The sequence below is a fragment of the Phycodurus eques genome, chromosome 22 (genome assembly GCF_024500275.1).
Source record: "Phycodurus eques isolate BA_2022a chromosome 22, UOR_Pequ_1.1, whole genome shotgun sequence".
Classification (NCBI taxonomy): Eukaryota; Metazoa; Chordata; class Actinopteri; order Syngnathiformes; family Syngnathidae; genus Phycodurus; species Phycodurus eques.
This window is the reverse complement of record NC_084546.1, coordinates 8,041,777-8,056,807: the sequence shown is the minus strand read 5'-3', so window position 1 is coordinate 8,056,807 and position 15,031 is coordinate 8,041,777. Positions and strand designations below refer to the sequence as shown.

Genomic DNA, 15,031 nt, shown 5'->3' with positions numbered 1-15,031 from the left:
CTCGCAGGCACGAAGATGGCTTCGGCCGTGTCCCAAATCATCAGTCTCCGAATCCGTCTCGAGAACTTGGAATGACGTCAAAGCCAGCCGCTGGTTCGAAGTCATCGAAGGAAAGGACGACGACATCATTTGCACCTAACACCAGGGGTCACCGAGCCGAAGCCCCTTCTGCAACATCCATGATGACGTCCAGGTCCGCATTGGCCTGGGCTCTGCTGCCTTCGGAAGGCTTAGTTCCGGAGTTCCTGGAGCAGGAACCTCAGCATCTCCACCAAAGCAGCTGTGTACAAGGCAGTTTGCCTGATGGCCACACCTGGAGTTCTACCTGCTCCCAGGGAATTGCTCACCTTCAGCAGCTGGCCACAGGTGCTGTACGGCTCACACCCTCCACTGCCGCCTACCTCTGTCCCTCATGTGGCCAGACCTGTGAATGCCGCAATTGCCTGTACAGCCACATGGCTATGCACTACCACAGTACACCGAAAACAAATCTAAATTCCTGGTGATTATTGACCAAGCCCATTCTTTTTCTCTCTCTTTCTCTCTCTCTCTCTCTATACATATATCTATATATACATATACACACATAACACACACACATCATTTTTCACAATCACAATGTCCCATCCCTGGGCAACTTTCTAGAACAGCCATGGGGCCGACTGTGGTTCTTGAGGCTACATGGCGCCTGTGGGCACTACGTTGGTGACCCACCTACAGCAAAGAGTTGTTTAGAAAAATCGACTTATGGCTTTTCTTTTTTCAGAATAAACAGGTTGTAATACATTATCATGTTAACAGAGGTTTCTGGTTGAAAACTTGTTTCGCTTTTGTCAGGACAGAAATGCTTCTTCAACGTTTTAATTGGCTATGTTCAATGAGAGATTTTTAGCATTTCTGTCAGTTATTACACACATTAATTTGATTTCATATACTGGTACTGTATAGTTACACCCTGTAGTTGTACATTAACTTGGTTGCTTGACTTTTCTGGAGATCAATAAAAAGCCCTCCTGTAAATTTCTTTTTGTCTCGAGAGTCGGTGATTTTAACGCAAGTGCAGTTCATAATCCAGACTGTTTTCCAGATTTTGTGATAATTATGACAGAAAATTGGATAAGTGGTTTAGAGATTGCCAGAATGATCCTTGTCACAAAATCAACTTTAGTGCCATTGGTACTGTAGATTTACCATTGATTATATTGTATCAAGTATCTTCAATGTTTTGCTGTCAAAGAATAAATACACACAAAACAGTGTGTATTCTAAGGTGTAATAATTTTTTTTTCAAAATTAAACTTCAATATCAGTTTGTCAAGATGTTTTTAACTATTTTTGTGAAAATATAAGGCTTAAATATCTACTGTTTCAAATTTGATATGCACATTTCTAACAGTTTTAGAAAAATAGACAGAATATTATTGCATTGGAGATGTCTGATTAGCTAATTGTCGATAGGAAGAATGTTACTGATATCTGAAATGTTATTTTTGACAAGGCAAGACTGAATTACAGATCATATCCAGTATAAATGTACAAAAACAAACCTGAAAAGAAAGCACAAGTGAGCGTTAGGCGTGGATGTAGGGAAGCATAGTTTGTGAATCCTGGCAATATTTTTCCAAAAAGTTTGCAAACCAGTTTGTTTGTAAACCGAGGTTGCCCTAAAAGGTTCTACCTTACAACACAAAACAATCGAGCGGGCAACAGAAAATGGAGCAATTAAACCTCAGCTTACAAATTGTTCAATTTCTTTTTTACGACTAACCCCTCTTTTTAATCAGCCACATTTGGACGATTCAACTAGTTTCTCCAATCTGGAGATAATCAGGAACTATCTCACTGACTGGACAAATCATTAGGTGGGCAAAAAGGAAAGTAGTACACTCAATAAGAAATGTCCTGGCCAGTCTCATTAAAATTACAATTATGCAGAATCCAAGGGGACCGAAGTGTAAATATTAGTGACAGATAAATAGGATGGAGGGAGAAAAGGAGCTGTGGGGGAGCTGTATTGATTGTGATGGGCTCCCAGTGAAAGATCGAGATCAATGATGCCGTAACAGTCCATCTTCTCGGTCAGGAGCCACTATTGGCTCTTCATGCCCCACCCTCTCTTGCTCTCAAACACACTAAAATGTACTTGAGCATGCTAAAGGTCGGACTACAGATGAGCTCTGTTCATCCTTTTTGTTGTTTTTTTTTTCCCCCAGCATCATAACTATTCATTCGTCTCGTTGATATAGGGAAATCACACACAATAAAAGATTGCTGTTATTGACAAAAGATGGACATTTGCAAGAACCCTATTTGCAAGAACCCTATTTGAATGGTGTCCATCCATTTTCCAGTTCAAGTACCTCCCGACTGGCTCCTGAATCCCCGAGAGAGAGAGAGAGAGAGAGAGAGAGAGAGAGAGAGAGAGAGAGAGAGAGAGAGAGAGAGAGAGAGAGAGAGAGAGCGCAGTGAGAAGTCATTACCTCTCCGAGAGTGTTGTTAGCAAACATGCAGAGTCCACTCATGACTTGTTAATCACAAAACAAAGCGAAGTCGTTCGGGCAGCCAGACAAACAAACAAACAAACACGCGCACAAACCTGCACGACGCAGGGCTTTGTATTTCAGCTCAGCGCCAAAGTTATTGCGCTGCTAATGGTGCTTGAAGTAATTACGCCCGCTATTGTTGCACGCAGGCCGCAACGTGGTGGTGGAGTACCACACACACACACACACACACACACACACACACACACACACACACACACGTAGACTACCATTCTCCCCTGAATGGCACCATTAGGCAGAAGGCATCTGCAATAGCTCATTCACCAGCGAATATGTGGAATAATTCAGCCTGCACAGAAGGGTCAGGGGGAGTAAACAGACTAATTATTACTTATCGCTATTGGACGGTGTGGGTGGGGAAGACTGAGGGTGTTTTTTTTTTCCATTATTAGTGTTATTATTATTATTATTATTATACTAAACTAAAAGAAGCTATGGATGTATGCAATTATTTCTCAAATCAAAGTCACTTCCCGAAAAGGCATAAGAGGTAGATACGGTAGCTTAGTATGTTCGGCAGATAGGAACATAATAGTGGAAATGACGAGATTGCTCTTGGATGGACAGATGGATGGCTCGATCGATTTATCAAGTAAACCAGAAAAACGGTTCTGTTATTCGGACAGACAGACAAATAGATGATGCATGCCTAGAAAAACTGTGCCCCAACTGTTCCAAGTCTTCTTGACCTTTAGGTTTAAGTGATTGATATTTTCGGCCGCACAGGACAGATACGATTCCTCGCTGCCTGTCGGACTGTGTCGAGGCAAGATGCAGCACAATCAAATATTAACGCACCTCAGCTCGGCGTGAGGCGCTTTGTCCTCTAATAAGAAGCCCAACCGATACTTCTCGCCGCTTTCTATTCACCCTCACGCCACATCCCGAGGGATATTTTGTTTGAGTCCTTTGCCGCCTCTACTGCTTCCACTCTTCAGTGTGATGTCGCAGGCTTGTTCTCCTGTCAAGGGCTGCGGATGGACTGAGAAGTGTCGGCGTTGTGTGAGATCGCAGCGGGGATGTGGGCAAACGAAAGCGGTCGCACTCGAAACCAGCTGTCACTTCGGGATGGCGACCACCCCACCCTTCCCTTCCCTGGGGATGAACATGTTATTCCGGCATACCGGTGAGAAAACAGACTGTGTATGTACGCGTGCCCATCTGGGGAGAACGGGCCTTCTGATTTACAAATTGTGATCAGACCTCAACACTTGAGGCACTCTGTAGGCGCAGACAACAGTACCTTTGCACCTTTGTCCGGATTTACTCCAAAATGGAATTTTCCTTTGCCTAAGCCCCACTCCAACACAAAGTGGAAATGTGCTGAGTAGGAGACAGTTGAGAGCACAAAACAACCACATGTAAGCCACCATGACCACCAGAGTGTGCATCAGAAGACGAGGAAATCTGCGGGCCCTTCTAGGTTGCGTTCATGAGTACAAATAGCCTCCCTACTCTCTTGCAGGTCCAGAGTGCCCCCTTCAGGACCGTTTGTTGTGTCCATATCATCCAACACGAACATCCTACTGCTGGTTTGGCGCCTCTTCCACAGGAGAAACATCCTGTTCTTGATTTTATTTTTTTCCCCCCTCTTTGCTGAACAAGTGTAGAAATCCCAAGGTATCGCCACCGCGTGAAACCATTACCAAACGGCAAACACACTCGACGGCTCTGCAAACACCAGCCGGCGCAGCGTCGGCGTGGTCGTCTTGCAGAGCTAACAGACAGGAATCATTACGCCGCTCCGCCGGGACCGAGCCTCCACCATATTTGATGTGCACAGATGAAACTGCATATGGTGCACAGGTAGGGGGGGTGGGTGGGGGGAACAAACATGGGAGGACTTACGCATGAAAGCGCACGAGAAGTGAATTTGTGTCAGTGTGGATTATGCAAGGATTCCTTGAAAATAAGGTTGGGAAATTTTTTTTTTTTCAAAACAAGCCAAGACAAACCCGGCTATTATGCTTTTTTCACCTGAGGCCAGAGATCTAATGGCAGCAGGGGGCAAAAGTACTCTCAGACTAGACAAGTACAGAGACTTCTGGTTAAAGCAGAAGTACGGTGGTGCCTCGTGATACAATTGCTGACAACAAACGATCCTTGAAGGTACAGCTACCTGAAAAATCGACTTGAGCACAGGAATTCCTTCCTTCCCATAACTGCCCTGTGTTCCCTAAGAACATCTACCAGTGGGCACTTATTTACATTTACTTTTGCTGTGACCTATTCATATACTGTAGCTCACCTATCAGCCATTTTCCCTCCTCCCTCACGTGAGCAGCAAAGAGAACAACTGCATTGATCAGAGACGTCCCCAGCGGGTGGTCGGTGGTCCGTCAAGGCTGCGAGAGAGAGCGAGGGGAAGGGGAGCCAAGAGCGGGATGCCCTCTGCCTGCTGCCGCACAGCTCATTGCGTGAGCCAATCAAATAGCCATCTTGGAAGTCGCCTTGCTGCTCGATGCAGACGATCAAAAAGTCATCTGCTGCCCTCCGTTTATTGCCAGTCGTGTGTGTGTTACCTCTTTCTCCCCCAGCCTTGTACTTTGAAATTTCTGGTACTTGGAATTGAAAATCTGAGAATAAGACCACGGGAGTTGGAAATTTGAACTCAGGGATGGAAATGAAAGCAAAGGTTTTTATGTAAGGCGTGTGAATAAAGTAATCGTCTGCTCCTGTTGCATACTTTTAATTTCATTATTACTGTAGTAATTGTAGTAGAAGTGAATCGCAGTGGACTGTCGACGACTTGACATTCAAAGGGGAACTAAACCCAAGATGTCAAAACTTGTTCTATTCGAAACGAGCAGATCTTCTTTTTCAGCTATTGTTGACTTAAATCTAAGAAGTTGGTATGTATTGATCAGACTGGTCACAAGATGAGACCAGCTGGCTCGGCAAAGAAAAATATGTACAACACCTATATTCAGGGTAAAGTGAGTCGATGCCAGTCTGTTGAAATATGTCGTCGTGAAACGGGTCTGTGGCGTAAAAAAAAAAGTGGGAGACCTCATCATATAATGTGGCTTATGCTTATGAGAGGAAACAATTGTTTGGTTGTTGTTTTTTTTTCCCCCAATGGATGATAAACTGACTACTGTGAGTTGTTCCGAAACAAAAAAAAAAATTCATATTCTAAAGCTTCCGTGATGTTGGGAAATAAAGCTGCACGTCGAGGATGTGGTCGATGGGTCTTATCACAAAAAATGAAATGAATAAGTACAACACTTGAAAGTGTCACAGCCCCAGAGTTCCATTAAGAATTCCTGGAAATTTACAGTGAGCGGGGCGCCACGGCTTGCGCCCGCAGAAACAAGGCAATCACTCACCTCAGCCACTATAAACAGCCAGACAGCATTTACACACGCACACACACACACACACACACACACGATCAGAGATGGATGTTCGCAGACCACAGTACATGCAGACAAATCCAGGTGTACCATCCGCGGGGAATACTGTAAACGACAGCGGCGATGATTTCTTGTCGCTGACAGTCGGCCTTTCGTGTGTGTGCGCGCGTGTATGTGCGCAGTGAGGATTTGTCATGGAAAAGGGGATGCGCGGTGCCAAGAGGTGTGGAATCTTGGGCTCAAACCACAAGCCAATCTCCAAGACACCTTTGAGAGAATACACACGTACACACGTCACTCTCCTTTCATTACCCGCCTCGCAGCAGCTTGTGTTCTACTCGGGCTGCTGAGGACTAGCTGATGACATTCAGGGATACTGGACGTTCTTTGGTTTCTCCTCTTCTCCGCCCCCCTCCCCCCACCCACCCTCCGGAGGATCAGGCGGGTCATTAAAAGTCAAGGCATATGGCACTCGGCGCCTGTAGCAAGTGTGCAAGGACCCTTCTCCCTGCCTCATCATCACATGCGTTCGCCACTCGCAGAGTTCAAGGGTGGTCGGCTGAGAATCAGATGAACAACTGAGTGTTAGATGGCAACTAGACAAATACACATTTTCTTGTTGGTTCCCAAAGTATGGATGAATATAAAAATAACCTCATGTGGGAGGGAAAGGTGAGAAAGCATATCCACCGTAGTATTGAGATGGGTGAAAGAATACGAAACTGAGGTGTGAGGTTGTTTTCATTGAGTGTCCTTTTATCATGTAAAAACATGTGGACAACAATCAATCAAATTGAGAGCACATTCAAAATGACAAACGTTTTCCGTCCAGGGACCCCTGAAGAGGGGAGAACCTTTTCCCAGCTCACAATTAAATATAACAACCACCCCTAAAATTCAATGGGAATTATTTATTTTTGCCAACCTAAATATTCATGAACTGTTTAATAGCAAGGAACTGAACCAACGTTAGTTGAATTAAAGTCAATATATTATTCAGCGTCGCTAGCTGATGCACTGCTTACCAACAAAACACTGCTGCGAATGGAGAGGAACTAGCTTACAAAAGCACCGTCAGTCCGTGTTAGAAGACCATTTGACCGTAACCCATTTGTGGCACACCAAACAAGATCAACTCCAAGTTGTTTTCGTAGAGAGGGTCAAAAAGTGTGGAATAACAAGCAATTCTAAACAACTGACCCCAGCTAACTCACAGTGTGATAATGACAAGAATGGTGGGCATGGGAGTGGATTTAACGTGTAATCTCCAACAAAAAGAAAGATAAAGACTACCATTACAGATCTGTGCTGATAAACCCACCTCTACTTACTCAATAATCTGGCCCGGGTATGAGCGGTACGCCCGAGCCGTCTGCTGTTACCATGGCGTCGTCTCGCGCTGACGTGATCATCAGAGTATGAAACCAACACGGTGACGGGAGTGGCGCTAATTGTTAGTTTTGCCACACGAGGGAGAGCCGAGGCATCATTAGGCGCGGCGTCGCAGACACGCTGGCAAAATGTCAAGGGAGGTATGGCGTTGCCGTGTAAACACACACTCTTTTCTGAACTTTCCTTCTTTCGCTTTGGTCTTCGCGGAGCGCTCAATTCGTGGCGTCGTTTGCAGCTCAGCGCGGCGTCGGAAGCGAAAACAAAAAGGTCAATGCCACCGCGTTCTTGTTAGGAACAGAAAGTTCCGATGACGCCGCTGGATTTCAACTTTGAGACCAAATGCTCACCCAGGATGGGGTCGACGGTGGCAGTGATGCATTAGAAACCGATATACACTCACTGGGCCACAACATAAGGGACACGTGCAGATATCTATGTGACGAGATGGGGTCCATATGCTCCACCAGTTGGTTGGTCGTCTGGCACACACTCACAGACGATATATTTGGAGTTCAGTGGACATGCACGTGCGTGCGCAAAAGGTGGACCAGATGTTCCACTGCAAATGGCGGACACGGCACCACGGAAACGGAGAGGTGCCCGTGTTGGTGCACGTGTTGGCTGTGTGCCCCACCCCCACGTTTCCCTCGAATGTATCCCAACGCTGAACCAGGATTCCTGCTCCCTCGTTAAAGGCAGACGTTCGCTCAGTGGGAAGTGGAAAATCCAGTCAGGATTAGCAGTGATACACACACTAGACTGACAGATCATTAGGCATCAAAAAACATTCCGGACCATTCTACTGTGCTCGCCTAACACGAACACTATGAGAAGAACTGACCTACATTTAAAACCTAAATTCTAATATTTGTTTCATGGAATTTTAGGAATTTATTCCCAACAGTCCAATTTTCTTCATTTTGGAGTGTTTCTCTTGGCCGAACTGATTTTTTCGTCCAATCAGATTTCAGCCTCTATATGCTATCGCTGTGACTCAACAGTAATCTGCCCGGTGCCTTCAGAAAAAGAAGTGCGAGACAGTGTAACCTAAACTATATGAGCGACGGACTGTTTCTGAACCAGTCAGATTTCCAATTCGAGCGCTGGCCTCAATGACATCGCCATGGTTCTGTTCTCTGATTGGTTGGGTCAGAGCAAGCCAACTGTGACCAGCAAAACACATCTGTAGCAATCTGCACACAATACATTTAATAATCAGCGTCTCTCGTGACGACCATGTATTTTGCGTCTGTTTTATTTTTAAAGTGATCGAGGTCGTATTTAATGGCGGATTAAGTCAGGTGACACCCGACTGAAGGCCCAGGCGTCAAACGCACTGCCCGACCACTACTGTATACGATACTATTCTATACAATACCACACCACATTTCACCTATTTGTTGATTTTTTTTTTCCCCCCCACCAATTTTTGGGGTGTTTTTTGTTTCTTTTTTCAGAGGGCACAAACCCTGAAAACGCTCACTGGCGGTTCATTCCTGGCTCAACCAAGAATTATTTGCTTTAAAATAAAAAAATACATTCTCTGGGTTTAGAAAATAAATAAATACATTTAAAAATCCAATTATATTGGCCGTCAATTCCCCCCGTATACTCTTTTGTACTGTGCTATACTGTACTGGACTATTCTATTGTACACAGTACTATATGGTAAACCTTTTCCCAATGTCGCAATTTTAGTGTTATTACTGTAAAGCACATTGAGTTACCTTGTGTAGGAAATGCGCTATATGAATACATTTGCTTGCTTGCTTAGTGGGACTCTCACATTCACTCACACACTAACAGCCTGCGCCCACGCTGTAATTATGAGCCGTTTTGCAATTATGAAGCTGGTGATTCTGCATGGACCACCACAAACCTTCGGTCTTGTCCGTACAGCCTGCAGGACTGGCGAAAGAATGAAGGGGTGAAAAACTTGGAGAACTTTGAGAAAGTGAGAGAAACAAGAAGCGTCCCTGGGCCGCAGCCCTGTCAGCACGGAGAAAAGTGCCCACGAGGTGTCTGTAAATCAGAATCATTACGGCATTAACCTCCAATCCGTCTTCATCTGAGAAAGTCTCAGCAAACAAGCGTAGGAGCCCCGCGCAAGTCGACTGTGGAAATGAGGTGGAGCGAGGCCGAGGACCGCTCGCCGTCCGCCAGCCTCCCACGCCTGAATCCGAGCTCGGCCCAAGGTTGAAGGCCCCCCTTCTCTCTGCGTAGCCTCCCGCCCCCATCCTTGTGGATGTGTGTTGCTGCGCCGCAATAAGAGCTGACTCGTGGGCCGATTGTGATTTATGTGGCGGTGGGTTCGGGTGAGCGGGACGCGGGCCAGCCGAGGGGAGAAGATGGATCCGAAGTGCGAGCGAAGGAGACAATCTGATTATGGCCTTATACCTCCTTTTATACCTCCTTTCATCTTCATCAACACTCACTCTTCCAACAAGCCCCTCCCTCCCTACACCTACCCTGCACTCAATACGTTGCCATGGCAACAAGAAGCCCAAACACGTTTGCACACCATTGTTGCGCTGTTATAACCCTTTTAGCAACATATATTGAAACAAACAGTAGAGCAACGCGTATACAGAAAATATAATACTCATCACAGGCACTTATTCTTTATCCTCTGCGAAGAATGACTACTGCGGCCTACCTGAGAGGCCGTGACAGTCAACATGTACTGTGTATACTGTATATTATTCTGTTCTGGGCAGTGGGAAAAATATGGTTGGATACGTCCAACATTTCCACTGTTCTGGAGTGAGGGGCACATCAGGTTAAGAAGAGAGGCAGCCGGGGGGGAAATGCGCCAAAACAACAAACAGGCAGATAGATTCAGATAAGATAAGGGATAGAAAAATTCAATTGCATATATTGACAGTTGGAATTCAATTCCCTGAATAAATCATTTCTAACTAGGAAGATCCAGGAAGCTGTAATGTTTGCAAGCTGCTTTAGACTGAGGCTAGACATCACACAAACATGACACTGAGGTAGTGTCCTCTATAGTAGTTTATTCTGTCACAAAACCACCATACGATTTGCCATTTAACCCTCTACTGAATGTGACTGAAATGAGAAAATAATTTAATATTGCCCCCCCCCCCCATGTTCCAAGACTGTCATCCAGTGGAGGTGTGGTGTAATGGCATTGCAAAAAAGTCCCAGTTTGAGTAAATAACTTCATTAAAACAGGGTGAAAGTTTGAATTATTTATATATCTTTTCATTTCAGCAACTGTTTTGTTTGCTGTTTGTGCTTCACAGAGTGAAGTGAGGGCATAAAAGCGATGAGCAAGATGGCAAGAGCTATAATGTGAACTGAGGGATTTTAAATAGACATTAAATACAAAAAAGAAAAACTGCCCTCAAAAAGTACCAATAAGATCATACACACATACACACGGTATATAGTGGCCAATCAAAACACGGATGACGACACAGTTGGCTCAGAGCAAAGGAGGCCGGCATCCCAACATGGCACGCACCAGATAAACATCATTAAAAGTAACATCATTAGCATCCAAAGTCATTTGGGTGTGTGCGTGTTTTGTGTCAGTTTTAGAGACGCCAACTTGCTTCCAGCCATGCCTGGATGGAGACCGTATATGGATATGGATGCTTATGCCCAAAAAAAAAAAAACAAAAAAAAAAACACACACACACTGTAGTACGGAATTTCCCCCTGAAGGACGATGCAAGTGTGAAACTCGTGTGGGTGGCGCCTTGGCACACATGACAACACTACATACTGTTTCTATACAGCATCAGTACATGGAAGGCAATTAGAGCGAAGCTTATCCTGTTTTATGAATCAAGTTAAGTCCCGCTTGTACAAACACGGCCCGAGAAACAGAACGCGACCACCTCTGTCTGTGGTTGTACTCGAGCACGGTCAATGTATTTTCATTTAGTAGCGAATCAGCGTGTCCTGCACCAGTTGCGGCCGTAATGATTTCGAAGCCAGGCGACTTAAAGAAGACGGATAGCCTAGTTTGTAATAGCTACACGAGGCTATTGATGAAAGATGCCTAAAAATTTTTTTTAAAAAGGGTCGCCAATGATAACATTCGCCAGGATGCGAGCAGCAACAACAAAACATCTTATTGACTCATTCGGTGCCTTGGACGGTTATTTTCGTCAATTGGAATCGAGCCCTTTATTGCTAACGATGTAAATATTTGTAAAGTATGTTTGTTAGTTTAGGATAATATGACTCAAGAAAAAGCAAAAAGTAAGCATTCTGTGAAAAAACTACTCAAATACTGACAAACTGGTAACTTCTGATTCATCAGCGCATGAGCGCCAACTACACAAAAATGTAAAACAGGAATGTGCAAATCCGGATATTGCCCGACAATAAAACAACAGAAATTGTCTCAAATTTACTTTCTTTGTTTACACGCACAATTAGCTCGCTAGGCAGATATGCCAAAGCCATTTTCCCCCATTTTTACCAGGTTTCATAAAAATTAGTCACTTTGAATCTTTTGAATGTGTGTTCGGTCATGTGACTGCTTGGCTGCGCTTGATTGCTCAAATGGAGTCAAATGCCACCAGTACTTCTGTTGGATTGGTTTGCTCAGAGCGTGTTTCATAGCTGTGTCGCTGTATATAAATGATTATTTTGTCACTGTTGTGCTCGCCATGTTTCTTTCACGAAAGCTGGTTTTCGCCGCTCAACTCATTTTCTATTGCTGCTTACTATGGAACGGAAAAAGCTAAAAACAAAGTGGCGATAGGGAGAACTCCGCTTTGAAAATGGTTGGAGGTGAATAAGTTAAAAGGGGTCACAGCGACAGGTTACGTGCTAACACAACCGTGGAAAACAACAGCGAGGGATGGGATCATTTACGAAAATGCACACACCAAAAAGTACAAACTGTATCTAATGCAAAAGAGACAGCCCAACTTGCACAGACTTCATTGTGGTGCAAACAGCTGCCGGCCTCCAGGAAGGTCACAATCGTGTGTGTGTGTGTGTGTCCTGTGGGGAGGTTTCGGACCTAATTGGCACCGGCATGTCAAACGTTCCCAAACTGGCACGGTTAAAATGCTCTGATGAATTCCAATAAGCCCGCTGTAAAGTTGCTCCATGACTGGAAGTCTTGATTTTCAACTAATCCCACCAAACTTAATAAGATGGCGCAAAAGGTCCCCGGGTAAATTTAGACAATAATGTACGAGTTGCTGGGAGGGGGCGACATAAGTAACAATGTAGAAGAACTCCCATTAATACTGTCCATTATGTGAGGACAAGCACACGGACTTGGAAATATTCTCTAATGAATGCAAATTATCTTAATTAATGACCTCATTAACATAACTTCTTGTGTTCAATACATCACGGAGGCGCGCGGGACATTAAGCAGCTCAAGTGGCCCCTCGTTTATTCTGGTTCCGGCTAATCTATATTGCATATTTCTATCATCCCCTGACGCTGTCGGCCTGTCATCCCGATAAGAAATCTGCGGCACATTTGCCTCCCTTGTGGTTAATCTTCACAGGCTAATGTTAGTGTTTCTAATATTAGCGACTGGAGGAAAATTATCAGGAGACGGAAGCTCATGGCTGGGGTGAGCTGACTTCTTTTCAGGAAAGGTGCAATATTGTAGTTATTTTTAAATCCGATTATTAATTTTTTCATACACTGTTGTAAATTCTGTAATTTATTTACATTTTTATCTTAATCTTTACTTCTATATGCACTTTTTAAAATATATTGACTTATTTTCTTAACTGCAATTCTATTTTGTAAATATATTTTTTTTCTCGATAATATAATTATAGTAGATAATTCAGCCTGTTATTTCACTCAGCAGTTTTTTTTGTTTGTTTTTTAAATTGCACTCAGCACATACATTATAATTATTTTATTTATTGTCTTTCATGGAATTTTGTTAGATTTTCAGACGAAGACCACGATTGCACTAAACGTTTAGTGGTAGCCATAAAACTTTAAATCGCTGTGCTGGAAAATGACAAAAATGGAGTTACCCCACTCTAATTCTCAGTGACTCATTTAATAATATTTAATTTTATTCTATGAATGGTTAATGCTAATTGTAAAAATGCGAATTATTTTTTTTCAATGTATTACTTAAACACAAGATAAATGTAAATATACATGAAACAAACATAACTACACTATGTGACTGTGTTTTACATTTCACACATTGCATATTTTAACAGTTTTTACTTTTTTTCCCGCCCATCTCTCTCCTCTATTCATGATAAAAAAAGATTGCCCCAAAGGTTTTTGAGAAGAAACTACTACACAGGAACTAGCCTTGTGAAACTCAACCAAATAAAGCAATCTGAAGTTTCAACAGGGCTCAAATGTGTGCGACGTTCACATAAGTATGATGAAGAGAAAACACTCCAGCAATAGTCGTTTAAACCCAAATTGCTTGAATATGAGGCTATTCTGCCAATAATCAAAATGCAGATAGATAAAGTGCACGGTAACACTCTCATGGCTCTGAGCAATTGCATTTTCAGGAGACTTATTTATGACCAAAACAACTCAATTCAAAGTTGTTTTTTTCATGAAAACAATAGTTGTGCGGTTGCAAACATGACAAATTTGACACAATGGAGCCTATATGGTAAAAGGAAGGAAGGAGCTTTTTGAAGCTCCTTCCACAACGAATAGAAAGTCATATGGGTAAAACTATTTAGAAGCACAAGTATGATGATAGATAACTTGTAAAAAGCAGCATAATGTACAAAACAAGTGTGCAACTGACCTGTGCCGTTGAAAAGGCAAAAATCCTGATCCCTTGTACAACAGTGATCCCCAGTGGCGACACGTGGTACTGCAGGGTGGAAAATGGTTGTTAGCATGAGTCTTCAAACCATTCAGTTAAAAATCAACCAACTTAAAAGCATACCCACTTAGTATATTCATTTGGACTCTTAGCGTTATAACAACTTTTTTTTTTTTGTCATGATGGATATGAGTGAAATTTGGTCACTTTATAGCATGTTCAGTGGCTACTGCATTAGCCGTTTGCCAGTTAAAAAAAAAAAAACACGAGAAACATACCTTAAATCTGTTTATTTAAAAAAAAAAAAAAAAAAAAAAAAGTACATCACATTATCCTTTACAATGAACGTATGTTTTCAAAAACCCTGTGGTTTTTAATGGACTTCACTGTACATTTGTATTCAAATTCAATAAATCACAATATCGAGTCAACAAGGAAAGGAAACGACGGTACAGTCATGATTGATTGCCTTACAGGTACACAGTACACCGACTGTATCATAAAGGAACATTTCAGCCCCATAAAACAGAACTGATATTTGTCTGAATTCATTTTTACCTTTTGAGTCACAATGAGGCCATTGGCAGCTAATTGTGATGTATTTAATTAACAACTCACAGTGTTGGGAGTGAGTAGTTCAGTCTGAGGACATTCAACAACAAAAAACTAATTATTTTTTTTTTTTTTAAATCAAACCACTTGGGGAAATAAAATAAAATAAAACTTAGACTGCTAATTACCTCCTGGTTTCCTATCTGTTAAAAAGCAAATTACATGACTCAACAAACTACAGCAGTTGTCAACACTCCCAAAAACTGAAAAGGAATTCAAACTGAGGAAAATTAAAAAAACATTTTTTTTTTTTAACAAGCTTGTGTAAACATGAGCTTAGGCAGAATATGGCAGATAAGATTTGGCAACAAAAAACAAAACAAAAACATGATACA

General features: G+C 42.9%; 1 protein-coding gene across 2 annotated transcripts in view; it reads left to right on the top strand.

Annotated features, from left to right (window-relative positions):
- The window catches only part of cerk (ceramide kinase), a 28,679-nt gene extending 27,676 nt beyond the window's left edge, over window positions 1-1,003 (top strand). For both annotated transcript variants that reach the window (XM_061667823.1, XM_061667822.1), the window contains exon 15: window positions 8-1,003. The gene's annotated coding sequence lies outside the window, so the exon portion shown is untranslated. The remainder of the gene's footprint in view (window positions 1-7) is intronic.
- Window positions 1,004-15,031: the final 14,028 nt, after the last annotated feature.